This window comes from Ixodes scapularis, unplaced genomic scaffold (assembly GCF_016920785.2).
Source record: "Ixodes scapularis isolate PalLabHiFi unplaced genomic scaffold, ASM1692078v2 ptg000005l_1___fragment_1__unscaffolded, whole genome shotgun sequence".
Taxonomy (NCBI): domain Eukaryota; kingdom Metazoa; phylum Arthropoda; class Arachnida; order Ixodida; family Ixodidae; genus Ixodes; species Ixodes scapularis.
The window spans coordinates 3188316-3201496 of record NW_024609885.1 but is presented as its reverse complement, the minus strand read 5'-3'; the positions used below and the strand labels follow the sequence as shown (position 1 = coordinate 3201496).

The 13181-nt window shown below is 45.6% G+C and overlaps 1 long non-coding RNA gene across 1 annotated transcript; it reads left to right on the top strand.

Annotated features, from left to right (window-relative positions):
- Window positions 1-1115: 1115 nt before the first annotated feature.
- LOC121833872 lies at window positions 1116-1463 on the top strand. Its single transcript, XR_006076914.1, has 3 exons — window positions 1116-1135; window positions 1206-1294; window positions 1376-1463. It is a non-coding gene; the product is annotated as an uncharacterized LOC121833872 (long non-coding RNA).
- The last annotated feature ends 11718 nt before the right edge of the window (window positions 1464-13181 follow it).

The following is a 13181-nucleotide window of genomic DNA, read 5'->3' as shown; positions in this document are numbered from 1 at the left end:
AAGCATAGCGAAGGCCAACCAGTTGGTGAAAATGATGGCAAGAATGGCTGGTGGAATCTGGAAACCTCGTTCAGGGTAAGGCCGTCCGGGCCAGGGGCAGTCTTTGCGTCGGTGTTCTTGAGCACTCTTTGGAGCTCTCCTTCGGTGAACGGCTCCACCTCTACGTTGAGTACTTGTTCGGATGTTATGAACCCGTCAACCGGTCTTGATGGTGTAGACATGAGAAGGTCGTAGACCCGGTGGAGCTCCGAGAAGAGGACTGCTGGGTCAGCCCAGTCCAGCCCCAACTCGTCGACGAGCACCTTAGGCCCCAGACTGTACAGCCGTTGATGTTCTGCATAGCGTTCGTGACGGCGCTGGTTACGGTTCTTGGCTAAACGACGCTTCTTTTTCTTGCTGCCCTCGGTGCCTCCCCTCTCCCCAGGTCCTCTCCTATCTTGATGGGGTCCAGCAACCCTTGAGCGATGGTGACAGGGGTTCCTGGTGCGGGCTGCAGACGCACCCAGGCAGATCCGGCGTCGTGAACGCGGACCGGTTGAATAGGAACCGGCTGCTTGTGTGCCGCCGCCTTGAAGGTCTCCAGGATCTCCTTGTAATGGCGTGTATTTCGCTGCCCTGTGATTCCCTGTGAGGACTGGGTGGTGAATACCCTGGCAAAAGCAAGGTTCATATAGGGTGGTCCTTGCAGGTGATCTCTGCCCTGGCCAGTGCCGTCAGTTCCGAGACGGTCCACCGCGCGTTGAACTCTGCTGGTGGAAGAGAGTTTGCGGTGCCAATGTACGTGTGACCTCTGCGATGATGGATTTAGCAAAGGGACCAGGAACGATGACAGTTGGCGGGGTGTCTGGCGAGGGGCCACAAAGGGATGAAGTTCGGAGTAAGGGTGAGACATCCTTTCCCCGTCGCGTGCCGAGCTCCCTGCGCATCGCCTCTGCGCACTGGGGCATCAGACGGTAGTCCCGGACGCTCTGCCATGTTCTTCTTGGCATCAATGCAGCGAGCTCTTCGTCACTACGCATGCACAGAGAAGCCTGGAGCTTGCACAGCACGAGTGCATGAGTGTCCCTCTCTGTCCAGGGCCTTGCCTCCGGTGTAGGGGGGATATCTCGGGGGGTGACCGGGGTTGGAGAATGATGTATGGACTTCTCGCTTCACCGCTGTGGTCTTGGCGTGGTGAGGGGTGATGAGGGTATGTCCGTCTGCAGGCCGGAGGAATCTTGCACTGATGGCAGTGGTCCCCCTGGAGTGGCAGTGGGGGGCTCACCATGTGCAGGAACCCTGGAGTCCGGCCGAGGTAACCTGCTCCGCAGCTGTTCTTGCTGTAGCAAGTCCCTGTACAACTTCCGCCCCCTGATGCCCTTGATGGTTTGCCAAGGTACCCCTGCGTACCCCTTGGCGAGTTCTTTGTTGGTAAACTTCATCTTGGCGGGCATCGACAATTCTTGGACCGCCAAAGTCCTGACGTCCTCCGTGGTCCAGTCACCTGCTGGTGGGAGACGCAAAGCAGGGGTGCTGGTTGTGAAGGGCATCGACATGTCTGCCCTCTTGGAGTCCCGGGAGAACTCTGGGTGCTCCTTCTCCTCGGTGTGACTTGCAGGGGAAGGAGTGGAAGCCTGCGGAAGCTCGTTGCTGGCCACACTGTGTGAGTCGGCGTTCGTCACTACGGTTGAAGTGGGCGATACTAATGGTTTCTTCCGACACCTTGTGTAATGAGACGACATGGAGGTGCTCTTGGTGTACGTTTTGGCGAGGCAATAGAAGCACCTCCGTACGAAGTGACAACTATGAACATGTTCGTAGTGCCCCCCAGAGAGATGCGAGAAGTTAGTCGTTTGTCGCACAGGTGGCAGACAATCTCCTCTGAGGGATACAGCCTCTCAAAGGTTTGCTAACACGCTAGGTGATGGATGAGTCCCTGACATGCTGAAATAAATAGGAAAAAAAAATATGAAGCACTATTCCCCCAGCCGCTTGCGACACAGGGTATTTGTATTTAAGTGTAGGCTGTGAGGCCGAGAGGGAGAGCCTGGTAATGTGGCCTGTGCTGTACAGGCCACAGTAACTTGTTCAAAAGGTACAAAGTTCCCTAGAGCACTAGATTATACTAGTCCTGCAGACTACGCCACTACATGTAGTGAAAACCAGCTAGTGGTGCCCTGCGTAGCCCCAAAGCGTAGATCCGATCCACAGGGCTGCATGCCGAAGCACAAAAAAAAACAACCAAAAAACCATGTTTATTGCGCCAAAGTGCCGAACTGCGCTTGATTACGAACAAAAAACCTACAAATGTTGCTAAAAGAAAGAAAAGAAAAGTGAAAAGACGTTTTTCTCTGCTGCTAGTCTAACAGAGGTGGTGAAATCCACGGGTGGAACGTATTGCCCTCTGTTGATGGCCGGCGCAACTAAACAAAGTTGCATGCGCTCGCAGTTCGCGTGCAAAGTTCGAACTGGAAACCGGCAGAGCTGCCACGAGAAAAAAAAAAAGGATGGCAGTGGGACCAGGGACTTTTGTGCGTGGTTCGACGCACGGAGACTGAAAAAAAAAATGTTTAGTGTAGGAACCAGCGGTCCACTAGCGCCTAGCACTAACTCCAGCAGCCAAAAAACGAGTGACCGTTAAGGGGTGAAGAAAGCCTCGGCGGCCGGCTGCTCACACGTTTGGAGAGGTGCTGAAACTGCGCTGGCGGACTTGAGAATCTTCCAAGAGCAGCGGGGGGTACCCGGCGGTGTCCGGGAGCACGCAATAGTCGTGGAGGCGTGCGGACCTGGCCAAAGGCGCGATCGCCGGCAACTCGGCTCGCTAACCAAACGCAGCCGAAACGAAGCTGACTTTCTGTTTACCCACAAAATACCCAAGGCATTTGGCTTTTTTTTTTTTTTTTTTTTTTAACGAGTAGGACTTGTGCACAAAAATCGTTTCCTCGCCCACCCCTTCGCAGAGGCATCAGGCTGATCTTTGGCATGAAGTCTGGAAGTCCTTATCCTCTCCAAGGGAGAGGGACCCACCAATAGCCCCATGGCAACACACATCCGCCGGGGCGCTTCATCGCCCGTGCACCACGGAGGTCATCTGCTGATGCCGACGAAAGCACCTGACCCCCCCCGAAGGCAAAGTATAGTCAATACCTTAAAATCCTGTCTACCAAACCCTAGATTGGTAAGAGCTGCAGCACTTTTTGGCGACCAAACACTTGATATATATGTGATAGTCAAACTAGTCACAACCGGTGCAACACTATTGGCCCCTTTAATAATATCCAGAAGCTCTGGAACACTATAGTTTGCACTTTCCGCTCATGTGCGGCATCTGGGGTGGAATACGTACCCACCACCTGTGTATCAACCACAGTCATCTGACTACCTCCTGCAATAACGAGGTCTGGCACATATTTCTGTGTTGCGGTGTGGCACTCGGGTTCTACCAGCACCTCCCATCCCTTTTCTTTCAGATGACCAGGAGCATACTGCACTAAACTATCATGTCGTTTGATTCTGGCACTGTGCGTGCAGAAGCAATTTTGCGTAATGTGTCCCAGTGACTCCGCGGAGTCACAACCGGCCCGACGAGTCAAGACGTCCCGACCCCTTTTAGTCCTAGTCATGTGAGGAAGCGCATTTGCCCTCGTCTTTACCAAATCAATGAACCTCTTTCCATTCATCGGACGTGTACCTTTTCCAACCCACACCTGCGAAGACGGTACACGTGAGCACTCCTTCAGGGCAGCACCGTCTGCACTCTTGTGCCACTCTCTCGCCCAAAACCTGGATACAGCACCCCTAGATCGAAGCACCTTGCCCTTAAAGATGAACGACCGTTCTAGTCAATCTTTCAAGTCGACCATGTGCGGCAGCTGCAAGGCCACGGCGCACGCAGGATGCGATGACGTGCCCAGTGCCAACAATCTATGCAGTGCCATACCTGGTATGGCGGTACGTAAACAAGGGGCACCAAGAGAGTCATAGTTACTCCCGCCGTTTATTCGCGCTTTGATGAATCTCCTCACGTTGACATTCAGAGCACTGGGCAGAGATCACATTGCATCAACACCGACCGGAGGCCATTGCAGAGTGTGTCGGTCATATCGCTTTAGGTTCCGTCCACAGGGACCAGCAGCCATCTCCCCCTTTCAGCCTTCTCCTCCCATTTACACATAATGCCCCTTTAAATTGAATATAAATTGGAACTAAATTTATTGGTAGCTCTCGACTGAATTCAAACCCATGTGCCCACAGTTTGGAGCGCGGTGCTTTAACCACTCTGCCATCGGCAAGAGTTCATAGCCGCTTCCAAGAGCGGGGTTTTATATCCACGGTTTTTTTTTTCAGGGGAGCACTAGCAGCACTGCCAAATTTCTGAATATTTATTTATTTATTTATTCATATTACCCCTAAAGGCCCTCGTGAGAGGGTATTACATAGGGGGGGTACATAAATCGTTCCAATAGGAACTAGTGCACATTGAACAACATATCAGAATACTAGAAAACAATCAATACACTTAATAATAAAAAGAAAATAAAGGATACACTCAAAAACGAATAAAAAAAAACACATACACTCACTCATCACACTGCAATAAAGCTGAGTCAAGGTAAAAACAAAATAGTACACATTTGCTCTGCACGTTCCGGAAAAGATGAAACAACAATGTAAAACAGCAAAAGTTAGATGGCATCAGTATTTTGAATTTGTTCTTGAAACTTCGTGGTGTCTTTTTCTGAGGCAATGTGCGATGGTAGATTATTCCAATCGATTGTGGTACGTGGAATGAATGACCGGGAAAAGGCAGATGACTTACAGGTTATGCGTTTAACTTTGTAGGGGTGATCGCGGCGTGGAAAAATAACGGCAGGTGGCTCGAAGAAATCACCGTGAAGTGACGCGTGGTGGTAAAGTTTATGGAAAAGAGATAGGCGTGAAAGTTTGCGACGATGGAGTAGTTCGGGTAGCTCTGCTCGGCGTTTTAGTGCTGTGACGCTGGAATGACGTGAATAATCTGAAAATATGAAGCGAGCGGCACGATTTTGCAGTGATTCAATGTCGTTTATGATGTAAGCATGTTCGGGATCCCAAATGGCTGATGCATATTCTAATTTTGGACGTATTAGTGTGGAAAAGGCAAGTTTGCGTATGTTAGGAGGAGCCTGTTTAAGGTTACGCTTGAGAAATCCGAAAGAGCGGTTAGCAGCCGCCAGGGTGAGCTTTATATGGTAGTGCCATGACAGATCAGGTTGCAAATGAATTCCAAGATATTTATAAGTGGAGACGAGGTCAACAGTATTATTATTTAACACATAGGAGGTAGGAATCCGGGGTACGTGATTAGTAAAAGACATAAACTTTGTTTTAGAGCAATTTAGGGTCATTAGCCAGGAAGAGCACCATGCATTAATAGCATTTAGATCAGTTTGCAAAGCTTTCTGGTCATTGACAGAGGAAATTATTCGGTAAATTACACAATCGTCAGCAAACATTCTAATTCGGGATGAGACACAGGATGGCAAGTCATTAATGTAGACTAGAAATAGTAGTGGACCTAGTACGCTACCCTGTGGGACTCCCGAGGTTACTGGTTTGAAGGAAGAGTTACAATTGTTAGCGGACGTGAACTGTTTTCTAGACGAAAGGAAATCTTTTACCCATGCCAAAATGTTAGGGTGAATCTTAAGCCTGGACAGTTTGGTTAGAAGCCGGTGATGAGGGACACGGTCAAAAGCTTTAGAAAAGTCGAGGAAAACAGCATCAACCTGGGATCCACCGTCAAGAGCTGAATGTATGTCATGAATGAAGCCGGCGAGCTGCGTGTCACATGAGTATCCTCGGCGAAAACCATGCTGATATTTATGTATGATGTTATGATCTTCCAGGTAGTTAATTACTTGTGTGTGTATTATATGTTCAAGAAGTTTACAAATGGTACTGGTTAACGAGATGGGACGATAGTTTAATGGCGATGAGCGTTCACCAGACTTGAAGATGGGAATTACTTTTGCGATTCGCCAGTCATGTGGGATGCAACCTAACGATAACATTTGTGAAAAAAGGGCTGACAGTATGGGACAGATGCTAGCTGATATATTCTTTAGTATCTTATTATTAAAGCCGACATGATCAGAAGCAGTAGAAATTTTGAGTTTATTTAGTAAGGAGTATATACCCGCTTCAGTTATTATTATTTCTGGCATGCTGATATCAGGAATGAGGTTAACTTTCGGGCATGACGAGATGTCTTCACATGTGAATACTGATATGAATGCGTCGTTAAAAACCTGTGCGCACTGAGACATGGGAATGACGTCATTATTACTGGCGGTAAGGACGATATCAGGATGCTCAACAGGATTAATGACACGCCAAAATTTCCGAGGGTTATTTAGTAGCATAGATGATAAATCATGTTTGAAGAAATGACGTCTAGTTGTTGTAAGCAGTGACTGATATTCCTTATCACATGTTTTATAGCGTAACCAGGAAACTGAAAGGGGGTCTGTTTTATTGGCGTGGCGGTAAAGTCTCTTCTTTCTGTTATTGAGGCGTCGAAGCTGTTGGTTATACCACGGAGCGGTGTTTACAGTTTTGATGGTGATAAGAGGAATGAACCTGTTGATTAAATTGGTAAGTACATTTCTAAACATGAGCCAATTATCTTCCACGGACCGGGTTAAATACCCTTCCAAAAATTTATTTGAGAATGACAGGAATTCATTATTAATGCTATCGTAATCACCTCTATTATAGCACCTTATTTGCTTGTTGGTAGTTTTGCGCTTGTTAGGGAAAATCCGGACGCTTCCAGTAAGGACGTCGTGGTCAGAAAGCCCGTCAAGATGAGTAATTTCAGAAAATATATTAGGGTTGTTGGTAAATACTAGGTCTAGAACACATGGCACATGATCACGTAACATTATATGACCACATAAGTTACCTAATCACGGAGATTACGGGATCATGTGTCACCTAAGTTCAGGCCTAATTAAATCATGCAAGTGCTAAGTAGGCCAGCATGATTACAAAATGATAACCAATACAGTAAAACCTCGTTATAACAAAGTTGAAGGAGCGGTCGTAGTTATTTCGTTATAACCATTAGTTTGTTATAGCCAATGTCCATTTCTCCATACTATTAGCAAGCAAGGGGAATTATGATTGCTTTGTTATATCCATTAGTTTGTTATATCCCATTTTGTTATAACGAGGTTTTACTGTAGTGTAAGGTTACGTATCGCATGTCACGTAAGATTAGAAATAAATGGAGCGTGCAAGGCTTAAGTAGGTATGCGTTCTTACTCTTCCTTAGCGGATGGGAGTGAAGAATGCACGAAGCAAGAGGCAGGCAGAAGATGAGGCTGAGCAGCCATGAACATTGTGCCCAGCAATCCCCATATGCACAGCACGCACATCATGTGTATGGTAGAGCTTGACACATTTTGTGCTTCTAAGGCTTTGACAGGATAGTCAAGCTTGGGTAACTTTTTTAAAGTGCAGCTTTTAGACGCCCGTTTCCGGGTTGAGCGGCGTCGGCATTGGCGTAAACGCGTGTTGCATTATGAGACCTTTCCCGTAATGACGTCACACTTGAAGTCTAGCTCAATTTAGCAGAAAAAATGTAACGGAAATTTTTCTGCTAAATTTAACGGGGAAATCGACATCACGTGGCCTCAACACCAATTAAGTTTCCCCGCTGAATTTAGCGGGAGAGTTTCGGTAAATTTCCCGCTGAATTTAAGAAGAATATTTCCCGGCTTTATTTAGCGGGTAAATTTTCGCTTAATTTAGGGGGAAATTGAGCGGAAATTTCCTGATTAATGGGAGGGAAGCAGGAGAGGAGGAGGAAAGGGTATGGAGGGGGAGCAGGGACATACCCTCCCCTCCCCTCCTCAAGAGCTGCGCTCTAATTTTACATTACAGAGAATTGTAAACGTCTTTCATATTTTTTTCTGTTGATCTACACTATTGCCATCGCAACATTAGAATTGCTAATCTTGTGAAAAAAAGTTCCTAATTTACCTTGCCATCAGTGACTTCAAACAGATGCGGCTCACTGACTGGAACAGCAGTGACTGCAGCAGCAGTGACTGTAGCAGCCTGCCCTCGTTCAGGCACTGTTAATATAAGCATCATTGATGAGAGACAGCTAAAAAACTGCACTTCGAACTGATCACCAAACCTATTCGAATCCAATTAGCATAAGCCTCAAACCTAAAGATTGGGATCTGTAAGTCGTGGAAATTAGACAAAAGAAATCAAAATGAAGTGTGAACAAAGCAGATGTTACATGACGTCTGACTTTAGCAGTAATATTTCATTTTTCCCACTGCATTGAATCGTTTTCACCCACAAGGCAGGGCAAGAATAGGACAGAGCGCTCCGTCTTATCCTGGTCTTCCTATTCTGATTTTGTACAATTTTACCTTATATACCTCTTATGCTGTTTTTGCACTCATCATATACAACGAATATTAACTAGCAGAGCTTTTAGCATTATCATAAAGTTGCGGTCTTGCAGCTGAAACGTGACCCCCCCCCCCGGCGGAGGGGGGGGGGGGGGGGGAGGCAGGCGGCGGGCGGGGCGACGGGCGGCTGCTGCACTGCCACTAAGCTTGCAGTATTGGGTGACGAAAATCTAGCTCTTTCCTTCGGAGCACAAGAGACAGAGATAACAATGAGTGTCCTTGTGATCCTATATGACTCTGACTTACCGACTACTATATCTGTTGTGATGTGTCCCAGCCTATTGTGGCATAAACTTCGTCACCCTTATTATAATGATCCGCCTTCCATCTGGCCCCCTTCATGCCCGTCACGAGAAATTAAGTAAACTAGTACCACTGTATACTGGAAACAAATTAATTTTCACGAAGACCTAATTTTCACGAATCGTCTACATTTTGCAAAAAATAGGTCTCACAAACTATTTGGCTAAAATGTGAACATACAGAAAGCTGTAGTGAGGTCCTTGCGGATTGCAAAAATGGGTACCAGTAATTATTCCAGCTCTTCAGCTTCAGTCGAATTCGCGAAAAATGGAGCCCACGAAAAATAAGTCATGTACAAATGCTTTGTTTTCCCTCAATTTGAAACTTGGCGATGACACAAGCATCAGTGGCCATGGCAGAGGGTTTTGTGGTGCTGGTTGCACCATTTTACGTAAAAGCAAGTTTTCGAAACTTCGAAGTGGTCGAACTGGTCTTTTGGGGCTCCTCCCTTATCTTTCTGGAAATCTGTCTTATGCACCTTATGACCGGAGATTATGGCGAAGGTCCCCATGACCTGGAGATACAAGAAACAACCCCCATGGTTCGCCGAGCCTTTGGTACAACACTTCCTATGTGCACTGTGAAATCTAATGTTTGTGTGATTGTAATTTCTAAGCTTGACAAAGAGTCATACATGGTAGGGGCTCACTGAGCAAATGATAGCTCGATTTGCCCACCCTGTGGGGCCTGCTAAAGCGCATCACGGCACTTTTCGTGGTGTGCAGCCGCTAGCAGTTGTTAGTCACCCGGCACTTTATGTCTTTGATGTAGTCCTGGAGAAGGAGGCAGGTGTCAGTATGTGGAGCCAGCATCGAGGTGTGGTCTGCGTACTGAACGAAAGAAAATCTATCATCCTGAGGCATGTCATTGACAAGAAACCGGTACTGTGGCACACTGGAGGGGACGTTCATCGTAGCTCAGTGCACACCTTGGTAAACAAATTGTGGGATTTTTCCCTTCAGTTAGTTTGGCAGCCACTTGAGAAGGAAGCCATGAACGCTGGCGCCTGACATTTTATGTAGCAGGAGATCGATGTTGAGGGCATCGAACGCGTAACTGAGATGAAGCCGTAGAAAATCTTTCTTTTTGCGACTGCCAAGATTGTTGCTTACAAAATGACACGGGGTCGCCAGGACCGTCCCACAGCTGCGGGCGTGCCTAAAACTGTGCTGTGTCTGCAATAAGTATCCAGTGCTCTCTAAAAATCGAGGAACTGACTGTTCAGTATGCATCCTAATGTGCGGTAGATGATTAATGTTATTGAGGTTGGACGCTAATGCTTGACGTCACTTGTAGGCTTCTCTTTCCTTTCGTGAATAGGGGTGAGTAAGGCGTGTTGCCAGGTGGTAGGAACAGCTCCCTTATCGAAAATACTTTGATGTAGACAGCTGAGGGAGGGATCAAACTGTACTGCGTTATCATCCTATAAAAGGCAGGTGCCACACCATCTGGACAAGGGCATTGTGATGGCTTGATCTTAGACACGGCTGTTCACAGTTCTTCCTTTGAAAAAATGATCCCCTTCACGCATGGTGCATCATTGTCAGATGGTGTGGGTGCGAAAGCAGAAGATTGTGACGACTCCGTGGTTCGTTGGTGTTGCAGACAGTGTTAAGGGCTGGGGGACAGCAAAGGAAGGTGGCCAACTCTGCTGTTTCTAGGAGAACCTTCTTGAGGCATCTTTCGTCTTCTTCAATGTCGGTTTCAAACCTAAGTTCCCTTTCAAAAGCAAGCTGAAATATAAATATATGTTACAAAGTTTCGCAGGCACATACTGGAGTGTACACGTAACAATACTTCCCTACCTGAGAACCCAGTTTGATTTTTTTCTGGAAGCTAATTGGAAAGCCGAAATCCAGAATGGAGAATCTTGATTCAATTCTGGAAATGTCGGTTCCAGATTGGAGAATCTGGATTCGGTTCTGGAAACGTCAGTTCCTAATTGGAGAATTTGGATTTGGTTCTGGAAAAGTCAGTTCCAGAATGAAGAATCTGAATTCTGCTCTGGAAGTTTTCAGTTCCAGAATGAAGAATCTGAATTCTGCTCTGGAAGTTTTCAGTTCCAGAATGAAGGTAGTGGAACCATCACCTGAAAATTGATATCCAGTTACGCCATGTGATACATATTGTGGGAAAACAAATCCAGGAGGAGAAACTATAGTGGTCACATACTGGGTTTTTTTAAAACCACCCAGGTATCTGGCTCTATACTTGGAACCTCCATTCAGGGATCTGTTCTGTTAACTTATCCCCAAAGCCAGTTTGTGCAAACTGAAATGAATATTGAAAACAAAATGTGGTTCCTAGAAACCTGAATGTATTGTAAAAGACCCACTTAGCAGAAATTCGCTGAAAAACCCTCAGGCATCCAGGTAAAACATTTCGCGAAACAAAAAATCTCGGATATGTATGTCGTTTATATTTTTTTAGTTGTTAGGCTGGTCCAACAAAGTGCAAACAGCTATGGAAATTTAAGTTATAGGTATTACATTTGGTGGCAGAGTTGCCTATTCTGTAAAGCATATATACGAGTTTGTGGAAACTGGAAATAATATAGAACAAATGGAATTCCTGCCAACCAAAACTTGCAGTATGCCTAGAATTGAAAATGCTCAGCCCAGCTAGTGGATAGTGAAATTGATATAGAGCTGTCTTAGCTAAATGTCGACACAGGTTTTTTAGTGGCATCACCTACTGCTATTATGTCTTGCTAAGACGAGCTAAAAAAGGCACGTTCTAGGCAGATTCATGACAACTTGAAGAATGCAGCTGGCCCATCAAGTGCAGAAGGCATTTTTAGAAGCATTGAAATGAAAAAAAGTAATTGTTTTTTATAATGAAGTCGCCAAACATTTCTACCTTATTGGAATTCGTTAACAGCAGTTAGCATCCTCTGCATCCGCTCTACATTTATTTCTATACTATGATTGATCTCAGAAAAAAAATATTACTAGAACCCCCAAGACACCGAAAGGCCATTAGACACTACATAAATTTAAACCAACTTGCACAAATGCTTACTTCAAGTAATAACCTCAAAGGGCAACTCCACCCCAGAAATACATTGCTATACATTCTAATGTGCACGCTCTATTTAATAATTGTGTTTGAAAGCTCACTAGACAAGCATCAGTAACTATCTTGCTGTCCAGTTTTACGTGTGCCAGTTTAAGATTTTCACAAGTACTTGTAGGTGTTAAGAGACAAATCATCGAATGACAGTACAGTAATTAAGAGAGCCAAGAACTTATAACCCTCATACATAACCTATAGTTACTAAAACAATTAACTAGTCAAAATTAACACAGAAGTATGAAAACAAAATCAATCAAATCATATGTGAAATGCTATTAACAAAAGCCTATTTTGTGGTCCACGAATACAGAAGGTTTTTGAAGCTATTCAATTATGATGCAATGTAGACAGAATAACGAAAGGTCTAAGTCTATTTCAGTCTTTTCAACTTGCATTATAATAACAAAAGAGTGACTTTCTCATTTGCCTGCTTGCAGTTAAAAACAAGCCTACCCTACTGCTACCCCTAGAAGCTTCACACATTTTTGTCAGAAAGGTTAGGGAAAGACACATTAGGAGGCTGAGACATGGAATTGACTTACTCAAACAATAGCCATCTTCCACAGGTCGATAATCAAATTAGCCCGACTAGTCTCAGAAGAGCAAATCAAGCACACGAAGTATAACAAATTGTAAACAAAGAAAATCACTTATGAATGTAGAGTTACCTGAAGGAACACCTTAGGAGCAAAACAAGAAGTCTGAAGATGTGAAAGGCGCAATCTCGATAGATTTCCCTTGTTGACACAAAGGCAAAACAGGGACAAATTATCACACGATGTTTGTTTTGAATATTTCAACTCCTAGGGAACAGTCACTTTACTTCGGCACACCTGGTTACATTACATCAATCGCGCTCAAGAAGGTTTGACAGATCACAGACATAGCATGCTGAGGGCTTCCTGAAAGTGAGAAAAAGGCATGGTGCCTTCAGCTGCTGTGGTTTAACAGCCTGCAAGTTCACGTGAGAAAGAAAACAAAGCCTGATGTGCTGCGGGAAAGCACCTGCCAAGTGATGACAACTTCCCTGCACAGAAGTGTTACCTCACCTTTCAAAGGCAACACTCTCAAAATGGTGAAATCGCACATATCCTTTATTTGAATGACCTAGGAGTCTGTCTTTTTACTCCTGGCATAGTTTCGGCTGTGACAAATCTGCCCTTTCCATGCGAAGTGCTTGTACTCTGTAGCCTGATCAAAGGCGGCCCCAGATCCAGCGGAAAGACAACTCTGTTCCTCTTTGCTCAAGGATGCCTTCGAAGAGGAACCGAGCAGGCACACTTCGTTTGCATACTTGAAGTTTTGGTGTTTAGTGTATCCCAGAATATCACAGCACATCACTTTGACGCT